Source organism: Onychostoma macrolepis, chromosome 18, assembly GCF_012432095.1.
Source record: "Onychostoma macrolepis isolate SWU-2019 chromosome 18, ASM1243209v1, whole genome shotgun sequence".
Lineage (NCBI taxonomy): Eukaryota > Metazoa > Chordata > Actinopteri > Cypriniformes > Cyprinidae > Onychostoma > Onychostoma macrolepis.
The window spans coordinates 23,591,510-23,617,842 of NC_081172.1; the positions used below are offsets into that span (position 1 = coordinate 23,591,510).

The 26,333-nt window shown below is 34.6% G+C and overlaps 1 protein-coding gene across 1 annotated transcript in view; it reads right to left on the bottom strand.

Annotated features, from left to right (window-relative positions):
- Positions 1-26,333, bottom strand: part of mafa (MAF bZIP transcription factor a) — a 110,900-nt gene that overhangs the window by 16,578 nt on the left and 67,989 nt on the right. The gene's annotated exons all lie outside the window — the stretch shown is intronic.

Below are 26,333 nucleotides of genomic sequence, written 5' to 3' on the forward strand. Positions count from 1 at the left end.
TTTGCAGCATGTTTATTTGTTTGTGTTTTGAGCATTTGCAGCACATTTCTGTTTCGGTAGCTTTTTTCTGTTTGCATGTGTTTTCTTAAGTTGCAGTGTGTTGAGCTCTCTCGGCCACCATAGAATATACTACAAATATTCTACAAACATTTCTACATTTTAAACATATTTAAATCAATTAGGTTGTAATTAGTTAGAGATCACAGATCCAGAGATAAGGAGAAAGAGAAAATGTTGAGGGATTTCTGCCGCCCAACTAGTAGAACATAGGCCATAGGTTTTATTTGGTAACACTTTACAATAAGGTTCATTAGTTAACTACATTAGTTAACATGAACTAATAATGAACTGCACTTATACAGTGTTTATTAATCTTTGTTAATGTTAATTTCAACATTTAATAATACATTATTAAAATCTTGTTAACATTAGGTAATGCACTGTGAACTAACATGAACTAACAATGAACATCTGTATTTTACAGATGTAACGTTAGCGAAGATTAGTAAATACAGTAACAAATGTATTGCTCATGGTTAGTTCATGTTAGTTAATACATTAACTAATGTTTAACTAATGAACCTTATTGTAAAGTGTTACCTTTTATTTCAATATGAGTAAAAATAGATGTAATGTAAATTTGCAATAAGAAAGAAAGAAAGAAAGAAAATCACTCTTGTTTAGGTGTGTTTGTTCATCGTGCTTGAAACATACACCAGCAAGGCAACAGCAAGAATAAAAGAGAGGGAGAAAAAAATATATACTGCAAGGACTTTATAAAGACAAAAAAGACAGCTCGACAGATAAAGAAGCAAAAGACAAAAAGTATGTGTGTTATGGTAACCCTTGAAGAGGAGACAGCAGTGTGTGGCTGTAATGAAACATTTATAATACGTCTTGCTCTGCTCTGCTGAGCTCACTGAGCACTCACTGTAATCGCACTGGCAGGGCAAGAGGCAAGGGCAATGTGAACATGTGTGTTAGTGTTCGTTGGAGGGAAGAGACGGAGTGAGTCTCTCAGCAACAACCCATGTCAAGAAACGCTGCTGCCCAACATGCAATCCTGACCTCAGCAATCAAACGAGCTAAATCCAGAAAATCACTGCAGTCTACTGACGGTAAGACTTAAAGTAAAAACATCCAGTAAATGACAATCAAACAAAATGAGACACATTCTATCTCAGCAGGAGAGTTTCTAAATAATATTATCAATAATAATAATAATAACAATAATAATAATAATATATACTGTCACAATGTGTTGCAGACAGGGAATCCGAAATAGTAACCCACACATAGTCTTAAATCCAAAAGGCACAGGCAAACAGAACAGATGGGAGTATACAAAAAATCAACCAATGCAGACAGGAACTAAAGAATACAATATCTGTGATCTTACACAACCCCCTTTTTTTTTTTTGGAAGGCGCACCATCGTTTCAAAACAATAGCAAATTAACAAACAGATGAGAAGGGCAGTGGGGGCCTAGCAGGAGGGCGAGGAGATGTCGAAGTGATGGCTACAGGAGCAGGCAGAGGGAAGGCGTTGTGAAGTGGTGGAGCACTAGAACAGGCAGACGGCAATGAAGCCCCAACGGAAGCAGAAGTGATGATGAAAGATACCCGCTGCACCAGACTCAAAGCAGAGCAGGGATGATAGCCCACGTAGAAGATTCAGGTTGGACGGAGCCAGTGGGATGACAGACGATTCAGAACTGGATGGGACATACAGAAAATTATCCTCTTTAGAAACATCTGACATTTCTGTAGATTTGTGTGGTAGCTGTGGGCGGGGCCTTCCTCCATGCCCTCATACTCCACGAGTACTCCCACAGTAATACACGATGTTGCCGGCTCACCCACCTGGTCAGACACATCATTAGGCTCAGGTTTTGATGCGATGACAGGCTCAGTCGCATCCTCTTGTGCTGGTTCTTCTGTCCCTGTGGGCTCTGGCTCTCCATCTGCAGTGGGCTTGGGCAATTGGTCTGTACAGTAGGGTGATGGCTGGCTGGGCTCTGAGTCCGGTTGTGTTCTGGACCGGGGATAGACGCTCTCCAGATACTGGATAATGGCCTCCCTCCAGTTTAGTACTGAGGTGTCTGGAAGGTCTAAAGGATGGTGGTAGTTTGAAACATCCAAAACAGCAACTTCAGGGTCTCGTTGTTGTAGTGGCAGGTGACAGTGAGATGGCAGAACTGAACAGAAAAGTCCAAAAAATCCGAGCCCTTTTAGGCAATGGCAGTGAATAGCACTGCCAAATCCATTCTGGGTCTGGTCCTCTGTCACATTGTGTTGCAGACAGGCAGACAGGGATCCAAAATAGTAATCCACACTGTCTTTAATCCAAAACGCAAAGGCAAACAGAACAGATGGGAGTATACAACACTATTAACATAAGCGAGACTGGACAATTTCCTTAATGTTAATCATTTTAATCGGATGTTTAGTCCTAACCAGCTGGGAGTTGGACAAATACAGAGACAAGTTAAAATACATTTTAATGGTTGCTTGTATACTAGTTCTACGCCAATTTGCTGAGTTGCACCCCCCACAATGACATTTCATGTCAAATGTCCTCTCCTCAACATGTACTGATTGGCTGTAATTATGTCATGCAACAGCACAATTGAAGCAGTCTCTTTCAGTGAAGCCAAAATAAATACATAAATAAATACAATACCTGCAGTATACTTACAGTATCCTGGATATGTATTATGTTTTTACCAGCATTTAATTATACAGTATACATGAATTGCAATAATTATGCAATTTCATTTAATTTGTATGTTTGTAAAAAGTGTTTAAGAAGTTGTAAATGTATACAATAAGTACCATGCACTGCATACAAACTAAGCATTATTGTTGCATGTTTCATAAAGATAAACTGGAAAAATGTTTATTTTTGGTCACATAATGCATGCAAATAAAATATGTTATACTTAAACTGTGTCACTTTACTTTTTGCGTCACACTATGGTTAACCCATTTAAAAAATTACATAAAAAAAAAGATATCTATCATCCAGCCCACCATAACAGTAAAATATATGATTCACAGTTTTGTATTGCTCAGTCTTTAGAGACTACTGTATTTAAAAAAATAAAAAAATTATGTAAACGAATGTAGGAGGTGGTTCTTCTTGTGGTTAGATGGGGTTAAATCTTGAGTTCTATTTAGTTATTAAAGCACTAGGGGCTTTTCTCTGGATCTTTAGAAACTGAAAGGCTTTTTACATGAGTTGCTAATCAATGCTTAAGCATTTCTCCTCATTACCTTTTCCACAATCAACTCAGGAACAGTTTACCTGTGTAATTATATGGCATTTCACCGCAGCACTAATCACACTGGTAAGAATGCTGAATGAACAACCATTTGAATTCTGCTCATTTAAATTCTAGTCAAAAGGATACATACACATACTGAAGCAGGAATATTCTGTGCTCTCTCTCGCTGACTGCGGCCATCTGGACTCAATAAAGTTTTTCTTTCTAAATTAGCAGCTGTCAGAATGACAAAAAACTGGGCTTTCTCTTCTCTCTTGAAACTTTCACTCTCATGGTCAGTTCTTTTCAGTCTTTTATGGCAGGGCTTATACAATTTGATACAGAAGCCCTAAGAGGCCTTATATGTGTTATTTATTTATTGTCTGTCTTGTTTTCTCATGACCAAAATTTAATAATACTAGAATAATGTATTGTCTCTTAGGGGTTCCATAATTTGGACCTTGTAAAACAAATAAATTGCGTTCATTGACAATACAGATAAATTATGTCTTAGTTTGGTGTTAGTGAGCACAGAACAGCAGCCAATGCAAAATTTGTTCATGTTAAGATTAATTTAGACCTGTTATTAATGACGTTTTCTAAGACGAGCCTCACTCTAGTGTACTCATACTTAGGTTTAATCAATCATTAAATCAATCAATCAATAAATAAAATAAAATGTTTTGGCAAGCACCACATCGCCACATTTTCTTCAGAAAAATTGTATCTTTAAAGTTATTGTAAAGTTAGACAAAGTTGACAGGCAGCTTGGATAAAAGTTAAAGTTTCAAATAATTATAATAAATTACTTTTTTTTTTTTCATCAGCTGCAGCACTTTATTTTACTTGCTAAAAAGCCTTTCCTTATACTTGTTCTTATTCCCTTTCTGTTGACTGAGGAGTTGTTTCTCTCACTCAGTCTGTCTGAGGACTGTTTTGCTGTGGATGGTTAACATCAGTCAACCAGTGAACACCAGTGAAATAAGTGGAGAGAGTTGTGCTAACAGCCATCTGTTCCTCCATCAAACGCTCATCTTGAGCAGTTCTCTCTCTTTCAAGATCCTGCTGTTCGTCCTGTGTTATAAAGTGATTATTACAATAGTATTTAAAGGAACAGTGTGCAAGTTTTAAGGGTCTTGTGGCTTGAGATTAAACTCTTTTAAAATACACTTTTAAAATTCATTAGTTATTTTCCACTAACGGTGTCCAATGGTGGATATACAGTACAGCACATGCACTGTCAGAGAATACATTATTTGTTTCACGTCTACTGAATCAACTTTCACAGAAAGGACAGTGATGCCACATTTTATTTGTATTATATTTATTTGTATTAAATGAGTCATTTGTCTTGCTAAGATTAATTTAGCTAATATTTGATGATGATGATAATAATAATAATAATAATAACAATTATTATTATTATTATTATTTATTTATTTTTATTTTTATTTTTATTTTTATTTTTATTTTTATTTTTATTTTTATTTTTTTTTTTTTTTTTTTTTTTTATTAAAATACAGCTTGACAGGAAATGTCACATCTCATATATCATTTCAAGTTTGTTTGTCACTGCCATTACTGTCGGTACTCTAATCTTTGTTAAAATGTAATTCATTTTGAATAGCAAACATCCTGAATGGAATGCAAAAAAAAAAAAAACAGTACTATTGTAGACGCCTGGAGATATCTGCACATTTAGATATGTTTAGATAAATATTTAATTTTGTTTCAGTTTAAACCAGGAGGTCTGTGTGGCCCACCCTTGTTGTTTTTCTCTGGTCCAAATCATTCTACAGTGACCACGAAAGTTTAGGCAGCATGAACAGGGCATAATTTGTTCCACCCAGGTTCTAGACATGACAATTAGCACTTAATGTCTCTGTGAATTATTTTCTCTCTCTCCCTAAATAGTTCTTGACTGTGTTAAGTGTGTGAATAATATTTTAAAAGTACTATTGATAACATCTGGTTATTTTCAATGTGTGTCAATGATTTTGGTCATTTTTAACATTGTAAGAATCTCAAAGAAGGCCTGTCTTTTACAGTACAGTGCATAAACACACACACACACACACACACACACATAAAATGGAAGAATTGTCCCACCTCTCAAAGAAAACAGATCTTGAGTTCTTGAACCTGGATTTGGTATTTTAATATATAATAATAAAATCGTAATAAAAAACATATGCTTGGCCTCTCAGCACAGCGTTCAAGTGGGGCATTTTGATACAAAGCCAAACGCTTCACTCACGGCCTCTCTGTTTCACCGTCAAGAGGTGATATCAGAACAGACGCTGCTTTGACACAGTAAAGTGTTCAGCAAACAAACACACATCCACGCTCTGCCAGAGCAGAACGGCGTGTTAAACTGCAGCTGTACTGCGGTGTGTGTGCTTGTGTCGTTTCGGGTGCATGTTATTGGCTTGTCAGTCACCTCCACTCTCTTTTTTTCTTACCCCATCTATCCAGATCTAGTGATTGGCGGGTAATTATCTCACTGTCGATGCACTCCTCTATCTCACACATCTACAGCCAACGCGTGACAGAGTCAGCCAAAACCAAGCGCATAAGGGGGCACCCAGGGGCACAGATGCACAGAAGTGCACGCACATGTGCAGCCACAGGTCATTTCGGCAACATAATACAGCCTCCAAGGAGAATTTTCCATGAACTGCACGCTTGGTCGCATGGTGTGAATGGTGGTCAAACTGACATAGCAATATACTGTAGAATAAACTGAATGTGCCTGTGGCCACAAGAGGGCTGAGATTATATTGCTGACAGCATGATTGTCTATAAGTGCTTATTTCTGTCTGCGGTCATAATTAATGTCATTTCAGCATCAGTTGAGTGGTTGCCCTGCCTCTGCTAATGGACCAAAATAGAGAGCAGAAGATGAATTTCAGCATGAACAGTGTGAACCGAAGTCTGTGTACAGAATGGAAGGCTTACTGCATACAGAATGTGATATACACTAATGTTTTAGTGTTTCAGACTATAGTATACTACAGCTGACAGTCAAATGTTTAGGCAAACTGAATTTGTTTCTTACAATATAAGGAATAATTTTGATTTAAAGAAGGCTTGTGCATTGCAAACTTGATATTTATAGACACAAATCAATTATGGTAAGCATTTCTGTGAGGACATTACATTAATTACAAGTGTCCAGAATACTGCATACATTTGTTTAAAAAGGTATCCCAGTACACCTCAAAATGGTTGAGAGAATGTCTATATACCCTTTTCCCCCCTTCTTGCTTCTATTTGTGATATTTGTGTAATTTCATAGTTCTTTTTTGGTAATGATAAAGCATGATTTGGTGACTTTTGTCTGATTGATTGATTGATTGATTGATTGATTGATTGATTGATTGATTGATTGATTGATTGATTGATTGATTTTCAATGTAAACTTTTTGAAACAATAGTTTGTTTGATTACTTTTTTAATGACTTTGCAGCAGAAAAATTGAATAACTCAAATTAAAAATATTACTGTAAAGGGACTAGTTTGTTTACCCGTTTTACTCACTATTGTACATATGAAACTTGTAACAACTACTCATTCCAGAAAAGTTCATTCCAGAAAAGCTCTATACCTTTAAATTTAAAGCAGAATGTGTGAAATATGGAGAATAAAAAGGGAGAGAGACTAAAAGTTAAAGGTTTTCTATAAACTGTTGCCAAACTGTCTCCCAGCAGAGAAATGCAAACGAGCCAATCTGTTTGTCTGTTTATGTGAGCGCAGAACAGAAGCCGTCTGGTGCAGAGAGAGGACCTGCCACCCCACTCTGTCATATGGAAGCTACTCTGCCACAAATGGATACCTAATGACTCGATTTATACCAAACGATTCACCACTCCTCCTAATGATCCTTTCCATATGCACTTCAAACACACACACACACACACACACACACACACACACGCATACCCACACACAGTCCTTATGTCCTCACTCAGGAAAGACTGTCTGAGCAAGCTTTTTTTTTTTTTTTTTTTTGTCACCTGTTTACCTGTTATAAAACTTTTAGTCATCATTACTATATAATGTCAAATGCAAGTTATTTTCCTGAAATACACTATATATATATATATATATATATATATATATACTTAGCTATATTTACAAGAATACTACAATTAAATGTAATTTTAGATTTAGAATTCTTAAGTTGTTAAAGTGTTTGCCAGTTATTGTTAGGGAACTAAAGAAACCAAGTAGTATAATGTTTGGCTTGTCCAGAGCTTAGGTTTATAGGAAATGAAAGGAGAAGTAAAGGAGACTACATAAATAGATTTGAGGAAAGAAGTTATTCACAAGTTATGCAAATTACCACCATTAAAATCGGAAACTCACTTTCAACACAGATGAATTTGACATCGTACATTCATTTCCCTTCTAGTGAAAAACCTGTTTTCAAAGTCTTCATTACTATTATTGTCATGAGTGGTCCTGGAACTAATGAATGAACGAAAGAAAGAAAGAAAGATAGATAGATAAATAGATAGATAGATAGATAGATAGATAGATAGATAGATAGATAGATAGATAGATAGATAGGACAAAAGTTGATATAAACAAGGAGAGGAAACGGATTGGAGTGGAGTGGTAAATAATAAAATGATACAAACACAACAAAATTAGAATAGAAATAACATAAAAACATAACATAACAGAAATATTAAGAATTATAAAAGTAGAATGAATGTAGAATAATGTAGTAACCATAACTAGGCACAACTTAACTTTTCCTATAAACAAAGTAAAGCATATAAGCTTTTAGATCAAAAATGTTTTAAAGAGAGTGATAAATATATTTGTTCAGCTAAATATTTGGAGGATTTAAAGACTGTTTTTAAAACACACTGAGAATGTGAGGTGTCATCCTGGGCTGCTATCCATGTCGTTTCCTTTAAGTGAATGAACTGAAGCTTCAGCATAGATCAGCTCAGCACTAGCACTGCACCTCGGTGAATTCATAATTCACTTGGCAAACATTAACAAAAAAGTGCACAATGGACTGTGCAAAAGCAGCTTACATTTAGATTTTTTGACGGATGAAGAGAACTTAACTGGCAGCATTATTCAGAGGAATTTTGACTTTGTAGATTTGTGATTATTATTTTGTTTCAGGATGCGTAATGAGTTTGAACAATGCTGTTAATGGGAATATTGGCAGGCAACCAGGATTTGCTTCCTTATGCAAGGCTGATAGCATTTATTTATTTATTTTTTTTGACCAATAAATCACTCCAGTGCACACAACAATATTCAGACGTATGTTATTAAAAGTGTTAGAACAACAATATCATATTTATGTTTGGGTTATTTGATGGATTGATCATAGTGCGTTGTGGTCTCTGAGCGGAGTGATTTAATCTGTTTTGATTATTAGCATGTGCATTGGAGCATGTGCATTGGAACAAGAATGATAGAGGGTGACTGACTAGATTGTAGAATTAGATTAGGCTACATATTATATGTCTCTTTCTTTCTAAGGCGTAGAACATTGAGCAAATAGTATTTGCATGATGTATGTGCATATACTGTATATGGTATACTCAGTGGATATGCACTACGTGATTAAAATAATTTTAGCTGTGTGGAAATACCTCTAATATGGTAAATGCACACATACTTCACATGCATTTAACACACACATTTACAAGATACAGTAGCTCCTAAAAGTATGTGGACATGTAGGCACATCTTGAAAAAAAGTATAATTATCACTACCACTATTAGACAATAAAATATGAAACCAAGTGTCATTTGTTTTAAACAATGAAAAGTTTTCAAGCAAAACATTTTTTCACAAAAAGAGGTTTGGTAGGTTTTTAATAATTAAACAGATATAGAGAGAGTGAATAGCTTAGCTATGTGTTTTTCACTTGTGGATACTTTTCTCGGTCATCAACGTGAACTTGAGGAAAACATTTGAAAAGTTCAGATGCAAAAGCTTTTAAGTGCCATTTGAAATTTTCACTTAAAAAAAAGTACTTATGCAGATATTATACTTTAAAAGCATGTGAATGTAATGTTTTTGGACACCTGATTGCATGTTAATTGAAACTAAATGTGAATGTATTATAGTTATCTGAACATTTTAAGTAAATTTTTCATATTTAATTTTATAATTACTTCTATTGGATTTGCCAAATGTATTGACAATGATTTATGGTAAACTAAATTATACTTGTAATTTGTCATTTTATTGAAACTTGTGTTATGTGTTTACATATATATTTGTGATTTACATATTTGTGAGATGTTGTCATTTGGTACATTTGAATATATTAACCTTAAATGTAATATGGACACACTACAGTTAAAGCTATTATTTTATTTACAATTAAATATAAAATGTAAATTATATAAATTATTTACATTTACATGTTTTACTGTGTACTTCTTTAAAGCACGACATAATAAATGAAAACTAATAATAATAAAAATGTTCTTTAATGTCAATTGAAAATGTGAAATACTTTATTACATAGTGCATTTTTAAAGTATTCTTAAGAAGCAGACATGCAAGTATACTATATTTACACATAAGTGTCTATTTCATTAAAAATGTTAGTATCTGAAAATGCACTTTTTTAAAAAATATACTTTTGAAATTTGATGTACACTATAAGTGCATATTCAAAACAATTCCCTAAGAATGCATTTGAGCATAAAGACTGTTATCCATATCAAATATTTTGTCTATTTTATGTATATACTTTAACCAACTTCAAACTTAAAAATACATACTGAATCAGAGATACAGCATTTGAGAGATCTTGCATTCTCTCTGCACTGCTGGTAAAGCAATCACCAGTGAGAGTCGCTGTCAGTGGCAGGTATGTTTTACCGGGGCAAATCTGCAGTATGCTGTGAATGCTGTACATTCCTCTGTGATAGTGATGGGGAATTATGCTCAGCTCACAGCCATGACACTGATTCCAATTGAGTGTTCCTGTGCCGCACGAACGAGTGACTGTTCAATAACAGATGCAGTACTAAGAGAGCTGTTACCAGCTTGCCTGAGTGCTCATGTCAGCAAACATACACACTGCAACATGCAAAGGGGTGGAGGAAGAAGAAAAGATAAAAGTAAATGGAAGGGGGGTGTTTGAAAATTATGCCCACTGGGAGCCATCGCAAGTGATATTCCACTGGTGCCTTTCTCTGAAAATTGGCCTTCTTGGCCCCCAGCCTCGTGTACAGCCGTGGAGCCATATTGGGCGTTTCTGCATGGAGGGGCCCGAGCAGCTGCGTTCAGCAGAAAAATAAATAAACAAACACATAATCACATAAGGGAAAAAAAAAAAAAAAAACTCTTTTTCTGTCGCTAACAAATGCTGCGATAAGAAGTTTTTTTGTTGCCATCTGCAAAAAGCAGGCGCAGGTTGTGCCGTACTGGCATAAATGTGTCATAGGAGGCTGAAACTCACATATCGTGCACAGATATGAAGGACAGAAATGCAAAAAATATGCTCTTTAGGTTGTTAAGGTTTTGCGAAACACACTACTTGTTAGACACTCAACTGTTTGACGGATATTATGCAAATAGCGGTGAGACATGTTGTTAAAGGGCGACGCTCAAAGCGCAAACAGTTTCTGTACCATCAAAGGTTACTTGTGTGCAAACAAGTGCCATTTAGAGTTCCCCAGAAATGTGCCGCCGGTAACAGAGGTGTTTGATTACACAACTGTGTCATGATAAGGGATGCTTGATGCTTGAGTGAGTTAAGCAGCTGTTCATTTGAAGATATTCTGTCAAATTTGTTCTAAGCAGATCTGAACTTAGTACCGAAATATCAGAAGTCTGTGAATGCAAATCATTGCTTAATTGCAACATCTCATTTAGTTTGTAGTAGGACAAACTAGACTTTTGAAAAACTATTTTATGAAAATAAATGCAACTTACACTTGCACAGAAGCCACAATATATTTGCACACCCAAGTCACATAACATATATATGGAATTCATTGCATTAGGGTACAAAAACTTTAAACCAAATGGCATCTGGAAACAAGTGATGCTAGGGCTTTTTTTTTTAAGTTAAACAACTTTCTTTTTGAAAGTAAGTAGGAACTATGTACATTTTTGACAAACAAGTTGTACAAACGTGTTTCTCATTTTGAAAAATCTAATGTTTAATTAGTAACAAAGTAGATATGAAAACACACACACACACACACACACACACACAAACTATTGCTATAAAACTATTTCAAACAATTTATTTATTTAATCAATTATTTGTTTATTTATTTATTAATTTTAGCTTTTTCGCATAAATGCTATTTATATAACAGCATTTAAGTCCTTAACCATCTTCAAAAATAGGCTAAAAACACATCTCTTCCATCTTTATTTGACCCTCTAACTCTAGCACTCTCTATTCTAATTCTATTCTTAAAAAAAAAAAAAAAAAAAATATATATATATATATATATATATATATATATAAAGGCCTCTAACACTAGCTTGCTCTAGTCTTTTCTATTATATCTGTTTTCTTTTTATTTATTATATAATGAAAATAATAATAATAATAATAAACACTTGCTATGGGTACTGTGTTAGGCTAACTGAGACTTGTCATAGCACTTACATATCATTGCTCTTTTGTTGATTTTGATTGCTTCCATTGTCCTCTATACTATATATGTATTAGAGAGAGAGAGAGAGAACATTTTAACATTTAAAATATGGAAGGCTAAAATTCTAATCAAATATTTATTCATTCATTCATTCATTTATTTCTTTATTTCTTTCTTCTTTTTTTTTCTTTTTTTACAGTATACACCGCCTGACTATAGATATATATTTTTTTGTGTGTGTTTTGCAGAGCTGCTGTATGGTAACATACAGTACATAAGTTAATTTTAGACTGTGTCTCATCATGGCAGGTTCAATTTACATGCACAAATAAGAAAAAAATAAATATCCTAAAGGTGACCTGCTGGATTTCATTTCTGAAGTTTGATCTGTCCATGTAAAAGTGTCCCAAATGGTCAGGTCCGATACCAAACACCTTTCAGGGGGCGATCAGCGGACAGGAGTGCTTGTCCTGTTTATCTCTCCAACCTCGTGTGACTTGGTCTGTGACCTCTACTTCAGGACAATGAGAATTTACTAAGTACATATCTAAATTCAACTATGCTAACACTCACAATAGTAATGACTTTTTTAATGACTTGTGATTAAATGTAATATATTATAATATGCTTTTGTTATTTACAAAAATAGATGGATAATATGCATAGGCCTAATCTGGGCCTTTTGCATTTTCACTGCTGTAATTTAGTTTTACATTTTGTTATGGTCATGTTTTAGATATTTGGTATTGTTCTCTTATTAAGAACAATATATTGCAGACAACTTTGTGAAGAGGTTCTATGGGCTGTAATATATTGACATGCAAACAAACACACATCTCATGTGGTTGCTCCTGTGTGCATGTGCTAAATACAGCACCGGATTTGACAAATTACCACAACATATCTGAGGGTAGTGCATATCTATTTTAACTGAGGTGAACTTTACCAAAGATAAATAGTTAATTAACATGAACTTTGCACAACTATATGTTTGGTGTCAAATTTAAATAAATAAAACAATAAAAAATTAAAATCTTTGTATGGCACACTCCTTTTTCAAGATCAATATCCTTTAGATTGGAAAATTGGAAAACAGAAAGAAACAGAATATGGAATAAAACTGTATTCTTTCATAATTATTTTACAGTACTAAGTCAATATATTAATCGATAAAATGTACTGAAATAAACTGAAATAGCATTACATATTAGATGATGTAATGCACAAAGCATATCACTCAAAAAAAAAAAAAAATGCTGGGATAAATACAACCCAGCGCTGGGTAAAATATGGACAAACCCAGTGACTGGGTTCTTTTGACCCATTGGTTGTTTTACTAACCAGAAGGGGTAAACATTTAACCCAACCGTTGGTTGAAAACAACCCAATCGCTGGGTTTGCGATATTTAACCCAGCTTTTTTTAGAATGTTTTATGTTATTTCATGCATTCATTCATTCATTCATTATTTCATTTGTATTTATTTATTTTTTAAAGCAAGGGTATGTTCATGCTCTTCTAGAACACTTTACATTCTTTTGAGCTCTTTGAATTTTAAAGTAATTCCTCAGTCAATGTTTATTGTTTACTGCAGCACTATTCATTCTCACAGTCTAACTGATCAGAGTCAGGTTTAGACCGCTTGCTTCCTAAGAATCACCCCCACACACACACAGAAACACATACTTTATACACACATATTTTGCTGCTATAGAGTAAGCCTGACAGTGAAGAACATGGAAGCAGGCAGCATGACTTTGATTCAACTCTGGTTTGGGAATATCTGCACTGCATAATTTACCAAATTATTTTTGAGCGAATTTACCAAATTAAATTTGCATATGTTACAGGAAGAAGAAAAAAAGAGTTTCCTTAACTTAAAATGCTTTATTAAAACACAGAAATAGTATGAAATAGAAATAACACAGAGTAGGCATGTGACTATTATAAGTCTAACAGATAGATAGAGAGATAAACTGCCCTTTAAAAATGGGTACATTTACTTCAAAAAGATATGTAATATACTTAAACATAATATACTTAAGTGCAAACTGAAGTTAATGTTTTTGGACACTTAATTGTATGTTATTTACAATTATATATATAATTAAGTTATATATTAAGTTATATTCCTTTTAGGTACACATAAGTGTTAGTTTATTTAATCAATTTTATATTATCTCTAAGTATATTGTTTTACAAATAAAACATTTTTTGATGTAACATGATATCAGTATTCTGTATCTGGTGAAAATAGAAAACTATATTTTCACTGAATAATGACTTAAATTTGGGCCCATTGCTGTTATTTTTATTGTTTATATATTTTGTATTATTTATTTATTTATTTTTATTATTTTATTTATTTATTTTTAAGAGAGATTCAGGGTTTTGTTGCATGGAAAAGAGAACTTTAGACACTCTGTTACTGAGGTTCTGAGTAACATGAGGGTGAGTAAATAGTGGCAGATTTTTCTCTTTAGGGTGAGCTATTCCTTTATTCCTAAAAAAAAAAAAAAATAAGAGGCCTGAGCCTTTGCGAGAGTGTGTTTGGGTGTTCTCTCATGTAAAGGTGAGCTACTCTCACAGGGGATGACAGCTGTGAAATTACTATGGAAAGTGCAGTAAACTGCTGTCATTTCCCCTCATTCATTTACATGCCCTCCCCAGCATCAGATGCCAGATCACCAGAGCTCACATGATAAACATGCCAAGGTTGTTCTGCATGACAAAGACTGCTGGTGCAGTCTGCAACATCCTCAAAAACCTAGAAAGAGAATTTATTCTGTTTTTCATTCTGATGACTAGAAGAATAGATTGATTGAACAAACTTCTAAAGTTTAGCACATAACTTGTAGCCCTATGGCATTTGAAACTTAAAGACTTTGCATATTTCCTTGACAGATGATAACTCAGAGGAAAGTGGGAGGGTATATCTAGAGACAGAATATCATAGAGGCCATGTCTTTATTTTGCATGTTTTCATCAGTGGGTGGCGACAAATTATTTTCTGTTATGTGTTATAAGTGAGTCATTGAATTAATTTGTGCCAAAAATGCAACAGGTTTTATTATACTAATTTTACATTGGCATGTCTACAAATTTATGATTGTCTTCCTCACAAATGACAACAAAGCAGATCCAATAATACAATAATAATAAAAAGGTTTCTATAACGTTTTTTATGCTTGCAATGTTTTGTCAATGCCATTAGTTACATTTACACATATATAATTCATTCATTGCGTGAAGGAAAATAACTCACATGTTGAATTGTGTACACAGATATAAGAGTTAGTGGGTCAGACCAGTTACAGTATATGCTTCTTCAAAGTCCACACTCATGTTATACCCCCCACCCCCCCACCGAAATGCAAATGACTTCCATAATATTACCAACATTCTTCAAACTATCTTCTTTTGTGTTCAACAAAATAATTCATATAATTCATACAAGTTTTGAACAACAGACGCGTGAGTAAATGATGATAGAATTTTCAGTTTTGGGTGAACTATCCCTTTATCTGAAACAAAGTGTTATATTAATTGCTATTATTTTAATCTTTTGCCTGCCCTTTGTAATAAAATTAATTTATATACTGTATGAATGAATATAATGTAAATGTGAGAAATGTTGTGAAAGAATGTTGATGGCGTAATTCCATGTGAATATGTACAGAATAGAAACAACCTTAAAAACATACTGGCTTCAAAGGGGTGAGACTTCAGTGAATGAGAAATATAAGTCAGTGTATGAAAGTGAACAAAAGCAATGTGTTCACTTATTAGACTATAAAAAAAAAAAAAAAAAAGTTTTTTTTAAAAAAAGAAACCTTTGTTCACAAACTGAACACCTCTACTGCTAACATAACTGCAATAGCAGATCATCATCATCGCCTGGGCATAATCTGTAAGACTTCACATCAGCATATATTTAGGCTGGTGAACTCATTACTCAGAGCCCCACTAGTTTCTCCAGGTCAACAGGACATGACAGGAGCAACTCATGGTTTACTGCTACCTTGACTGACATGCAGTGCTGTGATCACAGACCAAGTGCATGTTCATCAAGGATGTGCAGCAAAGCCTGTATCTGTGTGTGTCTGTGTGTGTGTGTGTGTGTGTGTGTGTGTGTGTGTGTGTGTGTGTGCGCGTGTACAAAAAACATAAATAAATAAAATAAAAAATCAGATGACAAAGCAGATCTAACATTCCTCTTTGAGTTTCTTTCACATTGTTTGAGACATGTAAATGTGTTACATAAAACCCTAATCAAGGTCCGAAGGGTTACTAGAAAGCTAAAGGTAGGTGAGTTTTAATTAGGGTTCGAGCTGAACTCTGCAGGGCTGTGGTTCTCCAGGACCGGAGTTTGCCACCCCTGGTTTACTGTTACTCTAGTGCAGGGTTCCTCAAATGTTGCCAATGCGTTGCAGAATTTAGCTCCAACCCTGATCAAACTCACCTACCTGTGATTTTCTAATGATCCTGAACTGAAGACATTGATTAGCATGCTCAGGTGTGTTTTATTTGGGTTAGAACTAAACACTGCAGGAAAGTGGATCTTATGGGCCAGATTTGTGTGGAGACGTGCTGAAATCGCATTTGGTCTCGTACTGTATCGTGTCCCTTGTCAGTGTCGGGCGCTTGCTTGGCCATTTGTTGTTGTGATTAACAGGAACGTGTGTTCAAGCACCAGCAGAAGACAGTGTAAAGTAATACTCTTTGAGAGAAGCAGTCTATCAGCGGAAGTTAAAATCAGCTCGTAAGTGTATTTACTTGTCTCATTAGTGTTTAGCACAGTTGTCATTGCTAGGAAATGCTTGTTTTGTTTACTGTGTGGAGACGTGCTGAAATCGCGTTTGGTCTCATACTGAATCGCGTCCCATGTCAGTGTTGGGCGCTTGCTTAGCCATTTGTTGTGATTAACAGGAAAGTGTGTTCAGCTGAATTGGATTAGTATTTTGTTAGACGGGTATAAAAAAGCTTAGTTTACCGCGGCAGCGATTGTGTGAAGGCCTCCTTGTGTGAAGACTGAAGAGTGTAAAGACTCTACCGTGCGACTCCACCGGACAGGGACACCAGCAAAGGATAAAAGTATAGCTTTTTATTTTTCCTCTTTCCTACTACTTGTTTCACTTCTGTTTCAGTTTTTATAACCATTACTTACTATGTGTAAGTAAGTTGTTGTTGTGTTTATACATTTTTTTTAATATATATATTTTTTTAGCATGTGTGTTTGGCTCAGTGTTATTTTTTTAGGATTACTGATAAACTAATGCAGTTTGATTTGTATTTGTTATCTATTTTAGTTTGTTACAGTTGTAGTAGTAATGTTGTCATTTTATTAGTGTTTTTTTTTATTTTTTTATTTTTTATGTCTGTATAGGTTTTTTAAGCTTTAGTTTTATTTAATTTGAGTTATTTTAGGACTTCAACATACTAAATGGAAATGAAATAATATATATATTATTTAATAATATTATGTGTATATGTAGTGTGTTTTATTTATTTTTTATTTTTTTTGGTGTTTGGCTTAGTGTTATGTTAGAATCATTATTATACTCATACCTTTTGTTGTTTTAATATTTTGAATTGTTTTTAGCTTTATTTTTTGTTTTAATTTAAATGTTTAATTTTGAAATGTTGTTGTATGCATTTGTCATTTTTATTTAATTTCTTTATTTTCTTAAATGTGTGTGTGTGTGTGTGAAGTATTTATAAAGTTTTTAACTTTTAATTTCAGTTACTTTTTCTTATTTGTAAGTTGCTTTGGATAAAAGCGTCTGCTAAATGACTAAAAGTAAAGATTTGAGGATCCCTGCTCTAGTGTTATAATATTAACGTCCTTTCACACTGAACATGATTCACGATTTAAGTTAAGTTCTCACAGTTGTTGGACATTGTTTCAATGGTCCTGATTCCAGGATCAACATTTCTGGCATTCTGATTCCTGTTTTTTTTTTTTTTTTTTTTTTTAAAGGCATTTCTGTTGACAGCAGTAGATGTGAATTACACAAATGGTAAAGGTGATGCCACACCAACCAGATCCCCAAAGCACATATTCAGAAAAAAGAGTTTAAGTACCTAGGGAAACAAAGGGACTAACCTGCGGCAAGTCTGAGCTCATTCCATGCTTCATTGTGACATTCTGTGACATTTAGCATAGTTAAAGGTTTGAGCACCATGCAGAGCCACTGTAAGCTCAGTCTTGCTCCTTAGCCATATGAACAAGGAGGTAAAAAATAAAAAATAAATAAATAAATAAATAATAAAAAAAATAAAATAAAATAAATCTTCGATATAAGTGTGCCAAAAACATACGCATTTATGCATTTAGCAGACACTTAGCTGTACTGGATGAACTAAAATGCAATGGTATATGTATATGTAGTAGTACATGGCTACCCAGTTTGTCAAGGTAATGCATTATTTATATAAAAATCTCAGTTTGTGTTTCACAGAAGAAAGTCATATACATCAGGGAAGTATGAGGGTGAATAAATGATGACAGAATTTGAGGTTTGTTCTTGCGCATCAAACAAGTACTGCTGAGCTTCAGTTTACCATACCTGATGTGCTAAACATATATGCACTCATCAGTTTAGGCTAAATCTGTTCATCATATAAAGTGATTGTGTCTCTTCAGGATTAAACTACTGGTCCCACTTTATATTAGGTGGCCTTAACTACTACGTACTTGCATTTAAATTAATCATTTGATACAATGCACTTATTGTGTACATGCATGTTCTTATATTGTACTTATATTGTTAATACATTTATGTAATTACATATGTAATTAATTTACATTTATAATTACACTGTTGACCCATCCCTTACACCTTAACCCACTCTTAAACCTACCCATACCACTTAACCTGTCCCTAACCTTACCCGTATCCCACCTCAATAGCAGCAATAGTGTTTTGCAATAAAATATGTACACAATAAGTACATTTTACTTATTTTTTTGATGTAAGTACATAGTAATTAAGGCCACCTAATATAAAGTGTGACCAATCTACTTGATTCATATGGATTTATTTTATAATTTATCTTATGACTTGTTTAACTGTCAAAGTTTTAGAGGAATGGACTTTCAAAGCAAAAAACATCACTTTCACTACTTTTCACTCAAAAACAGAAATAGCTCAGCATTTATTCAAATATTTTCATTAACAAATTATGAACAAAAGTCTTGGAATCACATGAGGATGAATAAATAATGACAATTTGTGGATAAACATTAAATATATAAATTGATAATACAAAATGTTATTTATGTATTTATTATTATTATTACTTGTTTAATACTGGAAACAGATGGAACTGCTGCAAAAATTGGAGCATTTTGGAGTCTGTCAACAACTCAATCAGTCAACTGGTGCCTCAGACATGTCAGACACTTCCTTGCAAGCACTTCCTTGCAACTGTCACGGTCACGGTCATGTTCTAGTTCATGTTTAATTTTCATGGATTTTAGTTTGTATTCATCACTTTCCTGCTTCCTTTGTTCTAGTTTCCCGCCACTCGTCAGTTTACCATGGACACTCATCAATTAGCACACATGTGTATTTAAGTTCATCTTTGTTCACCTTTCAGTTGTCTGGTATTGGTATTGTTTAACACAACTGTCTCGCAGATTGGCTATTTTTGTAATAATTTAATAAACCTTGTTTGATAAACCTTTCTTGGGCTAATTCGTGACAGCAACATACCTCTCCAACTGTCCCTTTCGAATATGTACGGAATGGTGAGAACCAATGGGGGAGCTGACACTTCAGTGGAAATGAACAGAGACGGCAGACAAATTGCATGTTTGCAAAAAAAACAAAAAAAAACAACCTAGAAATGTTTACAGCTTTGTGTAATCATGACAGCTGTAATTGTAATCACAATTATTTTTCCAATTAATTGTTCAGTTCAAATTGCATGCTTACCACAACACTGGGATGTCAGAAACTGGGTTGTTTTAAAAGGCTGACAATACACATCTCTGTCTGTCCTCCCATTCATCCCCATTACATGCACAGCACAGGCATGAGTGCGGTCAAAGACAGAGTCACCACAGGTCTTTGTGCTGACGGGCAAATCAATAGCCGCCACTAGCTCTACTCTGTCCTACCCACCGTACCCTCCCCATGAGAGTGAGTAATTGGATTCTGGCAATGGCAGTGTAACATCTGGATCACAGTAATGTGTTAATATTGGCTTTTAATATTGGATGAAGCTGTTTTTTATTTTTTATTTTATTTTATTATGTGTTGTCTCTTGTGCATTGTTGCATGTGTTCCCTTGGCTATATAATGTATGCCTACAGTAGTGTGATGCATTAATTGTTAAACACACAACAATTATCAACAATATACATTAAATTGCAAGATTAACTTTAGATTTTTCATAGCATATACCTAGACATTAAATAATAAATATTGTTACACACAGTTATTTGTATTATTTATAATGTATAAATGTGTAAGTTGATAAATTATTCATATTAAGGTCATACTAAATACTTAATGCATGTAAACAACACATGCCCTCTGTGTGCTCAAACAAGAACAAGCTGCAGTGAAAACTGCTGGGATGGATTTATCATGGTGCAGGTGCTAAACTGTGTTTTTGTATGTTTTGACAAGGCAAGAGTATGAATTTGACAACGGCACACACACACACACACACATATATATATATATATATATATATGAGGATACCACTCAATGGTCAGGATCTGTGGCAAGGGGATTCAATGATGCAATGTCTCTAGGTCTGACCTGGACTTGTCATAGCAAAGTAGGACATCTGTTCCCCAAAGAGGCTTATTCTGACAAAGGTCAAGGAAGAGCAAAAGACCGTCCTATAACAGATTGGAAGATTGGCTGAGGCAGGGTCAACATCTGAGCATGAAAGTCAGTGTGTTTGTGCATATGGGTTTCCAACTTTCCTTTTGTCTTCAAAACATGTAACACTTTGATCTGACACCAGTCTTTGTCCAGATTTGAAAAAAAAAAAAAAAAAAATCAAGTGAGTAGTTCACATCTTCTGTGAAATAAATTTTCTCTGTTTAAATTCATATTGATTTTTTCATAGGGTTTAAAAAAAGATGTAAGCGTAAATAAAACTGTGATTCTTAATAAACAAATGAACGAACGAACGACCCTAAAAATGTAAGTCTCACCTCCCTCATACTGGACCGATGCTTTATATTTCCCATCTCCTGTGTTTCTATTAACATATTTTCAGAACTCATAATGTAACATTAAATCTATGAAAATGGCTTAAAAACAAACAAACAAACAAACAACAACAACTATGGTTTAAAATCACAGTGTCACAGTGACATCTTTCTGCAGTGACTCAATGTTGTCAATGTTTAATGAGTGGCTAGATGACATGAAGCGGCCCAAGGCTAGCTGTGTTGAAAACAGATGCTTAAAAGCAGATTAGTTTTAATTCAGTGTGGTGTTAGTCCAAATATGAAGGAAACTGTCACATGTAGGACCCCTGTAGACCCTCAACTCTTTGCCAGGGTAAGTCCTTAAAAATATCAGATACTTTGACCTTTTGATGGCAAAGCAAAGGTTAGATCAGTTCAGTTTTGTAATTTCAGAATAGTAGTTAAGATGTGTAATACATTAATAATAATAATAATAATAATTTGTTACATTTATATAGTGCTTTTCTGGGTACTCAAAGCTCTTTACATAGAAGGGGGGAATCTCCGCAACCACCACCAGTGTGAAGCATCCAACTGGATGATGCAATGGCAGACATATTGCGCCAGAACGCCCACCACACACCAGCTTATTGGTGGAGAGGAGACAGAGTGATGAAGCCAATCAGTGTATGGGGACGATTAGGAGGCCATGATGGTCAGAGGCCAATGGGCAAATTTGGCCAGGATGCCGGGGTTACACACCTACTCTTTTTCGAAGGACATCCTGGGATTTTTAATGACCACAGAGAGTCAGGACCTTGTTTTAACGTCTCATCCGAAAGACGGAGTGTACTCTGTATTCAATGAGTAAGGAAGATATTTAATCAGTTTTTACATAATACAACACCATTTGACTTTCAAACTGTAAATGACCCGAGGAACTGAATGGTTTCTGACATTCCCCTGTTTATCAGAGTTCCTAACTTTTAAAGGATTGTCCAGGCACTTTCCAAATGAAAGCCATATGCAACTATAAAAGCACTCTCATGGAATCTGAGAGTGCATAAAGGTTTGCTTAGCAATTTACACAGCACGGTCTGATACCGATGCTATCATTTAATGACCATTTACAGCTGTTTTGGTTATCTGTGAGCAAAACCATGCAAGGTGACTGCAAACCGTAATGGTAGACTAAATATGAATACTATAGAACCAAACTGCATTTAGTTCTCACTTTCCTGGTCTCAGTTCCTTGTTTCTCTTTTTGACATTCTCTCTCTCTCTCTCTCTCTTTCTCTCTCTCTCTCTCTCTCTCTTCATTCACATTTAATTTTTCTTTCCCCTGTAATGGGCTGTAATGAGGTAGTCTTTACAGTATGTCCATTAGGCAGCTGAATAGCCGGATATTGGCAGGTAAAGAGAAAGCATTTCAGAAGTGAAATACCGACCAGTTAAAATGATGGCATCCTTGACAGTAAGTGGCTGTTGTATGCTGCTGCCTAACGACATGTATCATAGTACAGTACTTTACTATAATTTAGCACTTTCATTTACAAAGGCTTGACAAAATAAAGGAAACACCTTGCAATATATTCATATGATGACGCAAGGGCCACCCTTTGCCAGCAGAACTTGAGTAATTCTTCGAATATTGTCAAAAGAAAATTTGAGACAGTACATTAGACTTAAATGAGTTATACAGCTGTTTGATTCTGGTGACTGGTGTGATTTGAGGTTATCTTGGTACTGAACCGACCACTTGGAATTGTTTAGCAGTGTATTTAGGGTCATCACTGCATAATGGTTTTTGTAGTCTTTTAGTAATTATTTTTCATGGCCATCATACAACTAAGAAGAGCCTTCATTTGGACATAATGGGTCTCATTCATGAAACACGAGCAGAACAAATTTTTTTGTAAAACGTTCATAAAGCCGTTCTAACGTAAACTTTCGAATTCATGAAAATGTTCGTATTTTCAAAACATTAGTTGGTATGAATGAAATTTACACCTGCTCCCTACCATGTGTAAGTGGTGCGTAAAACGTACTCTGTTCTTTTTGGCAAACTGATGACACTGAATTCTGATGCACTGCCATTATAATATTTTACAAGTTTGTTTGCTCTTTTATATTTTTAATTTTTTTGTAGCTGAGAGTTGATAAACTGTTTAGCTAAGGTTTAGCTTTGGGTAGAACACAGCACTTGTCACTGTCACTTTTTACCCAGCCGTCCAATCAATGGAGGAGGGGTGGGACAAATACCACACCGACCAATCATCCTAATTGTACAACAACTGAACAACAATAGAGAAGTTGATATTACTGGTTAATGCATTTTTATATTCAATAATATTCTTCAAAATGAGATAATAGTAATACGTTACTGCTGTGGATATTCCTTATTATAGCAAACAAAGCGTCTCAGCTGGAAAAACGCTGTGCCACCAAAACATTCTCAAGCGCCACCAACTGACCGTTTCCGAAGAGCGCCTGACATTTTTCAGCTGGCTAAAAACGCTTTGGTGGACAAATGTTATTGAATATTTATTGCTAGCCATATGGCCTATTAGTCTTTTTTTACATTTATGCAATATACTGGAGCCAAACCTGAAAAAGTAGACCAGAATATTCCTCTGCGTTCCTGGACATGCAATATGCGTAGCTGTAATTCATAGGCAGGGATTATGCTAATTGTGAATAAGCATGCACGAGCGCCCTATTTACGAATGATTGGAATTCATTAACATAAGCATGTTTAACTAACAAATCAGAATTTTACGAAGTGTTTGTGAATCTGGAGGAGAGTTTTGGGAAGGTCAGTTTTATGCGCAAATTAAATGACTGCAGTTTTCTCCATTTGTGAATCACATTTATTATATGACATAGGGTATATTGAACCATCTGAGCATGCATTCTAAATATTATATATATATATATATATATATATATATATATATGACAATCAAATATATAACACTAACTTTGACCGCTAAGGGGTTAATAAACTTGAACTGAGAAACACTTTTATTATTATTATTATTATTTTATTTTTTTTTTTTATCTCAGAATATGTCAAATTACCAGTGATTGTCTTGACTACAAAAATAACAATAATAATAATAATTAAAAAATATATTGGCAACATTTTAAAATAAAACAAAGCTTTTCATTTAAAATACTGCAAATTTAAATCAAACTGAGGGCATTTTTCTAATGTAGTGGACAAAATGCCAGGTCCCACTTTATATTAAGTGGCCTTAACTACTATGTACTTACATTTAAATTAATAATTTGGTACAATGCACTTATTGTGTACATACAGTTGTTTACATTGTACTTATATTTGTACTTACTTATTATATCTGTAATTAATTTCTGTAATTACATTTAGAATTACACTGTTGACCCATCCCTTACACCTTAACCCACCCTTAAACCTACCCATACCACCAAACCTGTCCCCAATCTGTCCCATCTCAATAGCTGCAAATGTGTTTTGCAATACAATATGAACACAATAAGTACATTGTACTTATTTTGTGACCAAATGCCATTGAAATATCACTTATTATCAATGCTTATTTTGCATTATAGGCTCATTTTGAGCACAGAGTATATACTTTCTGTATGTACTGGCTGGCATGTAAAGTAACCAGGTACCTTTTTGTGTTAATAATGTTTAGGTGTGCTACAATGACAGACCATCAATACTTTCGTATTACCTGCATATATTACCTGCCAAAGATATTTCCTTCGAAGTTGGGTACTTCAACTGATCTTCCATTATAGATGTGAGAGGACACAAAACTAAATAAATTAAATCACTCAGGAATCCAAAGGGTCGGCCAAGCTCGTTGAATACTTTTCCTATATCTGTACAGGTGAACACATCTGAGACACACAAGTGTCTGGAAAAAAAGCACTTGAAGGTGTTTTTTTTTTTTTTAATTCAGTATTTAGTTGCACCTCTGAAGCACTTATTGCTGCAGTCCCAGAACTTGTAAACACAGCTTTTGCTGCCTGGCAGACCGTTAAAGATTGCAGCACACTAGGCTCACAGAAAACATGTAAAAGTCAGCCAATTAGATTTCGATTCTTTGCCTTTGCAAAAGTGTTTCGATTTTAGTGTGCATGTGGGTGCAGATGTTCAGTGAACGACGTGTGAGCATAATGTCTGAGGCAGAGACTAAAATTGTGTCCCAAATTACGCACTTATACTATACGCTATGTACTTAATCAGACACTCTGTACTTAACTAATATATACTTAAATATCTGTGATATTTTCTCCCTTAAATTTATTTCTAGGACATGTTTTGCTTTTATTAAGAGCAACATTGTCCTAATCACATTAAATGTAAGTGTTGTCTTTCTTTAATTGATTAATTAATTAATTAATTAATATCAATAATTAAGTCATTAATTTAACTGATTCAATTAAATGGCTGCTTTATTCAAGCGATGAAGCAATGAATGAAGTCTTTATGAATGGGTCATTGAATTATTTACTTAGTCAATTCAAAAATGCTGAATCATTCGGTGATAAAAACAATGTGTTGCTCGGAGATACATAATGTGATCTTTGTTTGGAACTATTCTCGGCAGTCAATGTTCTAAAACGTAAGTCACTAAAAATTATTTGCTTGTTTATTGAACTGTTGTAGGCCTAAAAATGAATGTCACATTTGCAGTCTTGCTGATGTTCGGGAAAACGGCACTCATGGGCTTGTGGTGTTGCTTGTATGTTATAAATACAAACACAACCTTTTGAAATTTTATTGCAGTACATTTGTTCATATTTGCTTCTTCGTGTGTGCTGTTGCACTGATTTGTATTGATTTCTCCATGAGTCTCTCTCACACACAGACATGAGCTGGTGCAACCCTGTTACTGTCAACATAATCCATTATCTTCGCCGATTACACTGAATGTAATAAAATCAGATTCTTTCTTCCCAAAGTTTCTGTGCTTCTCTAATTATTTATGTGTTATTGTTGCTTTAATCAAGCTACTTGTCTGGTCGGCAAGTTCAATTTCTCTTTTAAATTCACTTCTCTTGGACAAGCGTTAATGTCAAGCCCTGTTTAAAAGGCTATTTTCTCATCGAAAATCAGAGTCTGATCCCTCCTTTCTCTGGCTGCATAAGGAAAGCTGCAACAATTAAGTGAAAAAAGTTCAACATTCCAAGTTTTTGGGGGTTAAGTAAAGTAGCGGCATAAAACGAAGTAATCTGCGTAGCTCGCAGCTCCCTCTGTTGGTGAGAATAATCACTATATGATTACTCTGGCAACCAGCAGGCTATG